Here is a 3,152-nt window from a genome sequence, read left to right on the forward strand (position 1 = left end):
GTGACCCGACTTAAAAACCCGCGTAGCAACGTGCGCTCACGTGCGCTCCAGATGCACGGGCAGGAATTCTGGTGTGCGCGCGTTTGCATTGACTTTTCATTGAGGGTGTGGCTTGATTGCGCGCTGACTCAGTTGGTTTTTCCATTTAAGATCCCTTCTTAACAAGCAATTCACAATATCTTTTTCCAGTTTTTCTACTTTGGACATGAGGGTATTTTCCATTTTAGCAAAACAAACATCAATATATTCTCTGAAACTACTTTCTCGGTTGAGAGAACTTGTGTTTGAATCCCTTAGTTTTACTTCTAAATTTTCTAGCTGCTCTTTCAGGGCAACTACATCCTGTGATAAACATTTTAGTACAACTTGATTGTTCTGCTCCCCCTGGTCGCTTAAACTTTAATGCCTATGCTCATAATCAACAGGGTGGTTAGCACCATCATCATCAGTAACAGGGACAACCTCAGCATCAGGCAAATGTTTAGTACTCTTATTTCTGATGTCTCCAGGAGCATTACATACAGTTTCATCCTCATCATCATCTAAATACAATGAACCCAACAAAGATGTTATTTCACTTGGAGATTTGACTCTTCTAGTCACAAATTGACCAGCCGTAAAATCTGGCTCAGTGGGCTCATGCTCTGAATCAGGGTTGTATAATTCCTTTAAACATGCACTTTGTTTTTCTGCCATAATTGTAACAAAACATTAATGCATTTATATATATCAAAACAAATCCGTCCCCATACTGGCCACCATATGTAACGATCAGCTATTTCCTATAGAGTTCATTACTTTTCAAGGGTTCCCGGATTATTAAAAAATGATATATATATAACACAGATGTTATCTGTTTATCAAATTTTTTTATATATGTATATGAGAAAAGAAAACACCTCCAACAAAACCCCAAAAAGGTACATACATCCCACGTAGACTTCCTGATGTGTGCACTTTGGCAGGAGGGGCCTCCTCCTCTCTACTTTGCTCCTATTTATCAAGTCAGTCACATGACCTACAGCTGACGTGTCATTGATACAAAATAATAAACAAAACATTTACATTTACAGAGACAGTGTATTTGTGGATAACATGGTAAATAAACAGGGCTTTACAATTAAATGGGAAGAAAATAAATTTGACACAGAATTCATCATAATGTCAACTTATGTGTTTTAATACTTTTGTGGCTACAACATCAGTTGGATGTACAGCAGCTCAATGATCTGGAGATTAAAAATACATGAAACCGAATCCAGATGGTAAAAGAGGACATCAGTAATTTAGAATTCTGACCAAAATGTAAATAATATTGTTCTGCTGATTGGAGGTTTATCTCTTAAAACTCCATGTTATCTTGTACATAACGGGGGAAAATACTTTATTTTGATCTACAGTTGTATAATATTACATTCTTATTTGATCCACATTTTAGGAATAGATGTGAGTTTGTGAGTGGACCAGTCAAGGATTTAGTGAATCATTGATCAGACAGAACATTTCTGGATTAGATAGAATAATGTGTGGATCAGGGACAAACAAGCAGTCAGGTGTTGGACCTGTTGCTTTCTCTGGAACAGGGAAAGACATTTGAACCAGAACTCTGGATCACAAGATTCTGATTTCAGATTTTGCGGAAGAAACATGTCACAACTAACTTGCAGGGAGGAGGGATCAGGCAAGGGGTGCTCTCATCAGAAATCAACCAATCAGAGGATGGGGGATCAGGGGGACCATTTCTTGTTCAGCAATGGCGCACTAAGCTGGAGTAAAGACTCTTCTAAAGACTCTTCTTAAGTAATCTTAATCTTAAGATTTAATCAAACATCTGTTTAAATGATTACACACACAAAGATCTTCACACAAACACGTGTATATAAATATGTCAGATTTACCGTTCTTATGCTTTCCTTGACCATAAATATTTCCACTGGGACCTCAACACCCAGCCCATGTCATCCTCACCAATAATAAACAATAGACACTACACAGTAACTCATCCATGACTATCACCTACACAAAGAAAAACCTGTAACCTGTATCACTAAATTAGATTTGTCATCCTTTATTTATTTTTATTACTATATTTACTGAAAACTATCATCTTATGTTTTTGTTTAAAGTGGTTTATGCTGTTGCTCGTTCGTAGCTCATCATTCAGACTGTTCCATTGCTTCAGTCCATATATTGTTATACAAAAGCTCTTTGTTGTGCGTGCTTTGAGTACTCTGAAATTATTTTATTTTCTTAAACTATAACAACCCAATCTGTCATAACAAAAATTGATTGTAGATGTACTGGCAGTAAATTCTGTTTTGCATTGTAAATCAGTTGTAGTATTCTATGTTCTATTAAATCAAAAAGTTTTAGTATCTTTGATTTAAGAAATAACTATTTAGTGTGATTGCGATAACTTACATTATGAATTAATCTTACTGCTGATTTTTGTAACACGCACAACAGTTTTAAAGAGGTTTTCTAGGTACTTCTACAGATTTCTACACAATAGGTTAAGTATAGTAACAACATAATAATAATTTGTGAGCAGCAGTATGGTTTCATGCCAAGAAAGAGCACTACNTTCAGGTCCCACGTAGACTTCCTGAAGTGCGCACTTTGGCAGGAGGGGCTCCCCTCCTCTCTCCTTTGCTCCTATTTATCAAGTCAGTCACATGACCTACAGCTGACGTGTCATTAAAACAAAAATAATAAACAAAACATTTACGTTTATAGATACAGTGTATTTGTGGATAACATGGAGAATAAACAGGGCTTTACAATTATATGGGAAGAAAATAAATTTGACACAGAATTCATCATAATGTCAACTTATGTGTTTTAACACTTTTGTGGCTACAATCGTGTTTTTTAAAGTAACATGTTTGGTTGCAGCTTCTGCTGTTGATGTGCAGCATGAAACATTCTGGCATGAAAAACCTGAAGGTAAACTTCAGTGTTTGCATTTCAAAGTGTTTGCATTCATTGCTGATGGTTGATGGGTAATCCGATCAGGTTGTTATCAGAAGTCTTTATAACACCAACATGCATCTTTGGTCGATGTCAGCACAGTGTTCCTGCGTTTTTGATCACCATTATTTTGATCGAATGACATAAATAAATGAGGGCGACAGCTTTAGATCACAGACCCT

The sequence above is a fragment of the Oryzias melastigma genome, unplaced genomic scaffold, assembly GCF_002922805.2.
Source record: "Oryzias melastigma strain HK-1 unplaced genomic scaffold, ASM292280v2 sc00537, whole genome shotgun sequence".
Classification (NCBI taxonomy): domain Eukaryota; kingdom Metazoa; phylum Chordata; class Actinopteri; order Beloniformes; family Adrianichthyidae; genus Oryzias; species Oryzias melastigma.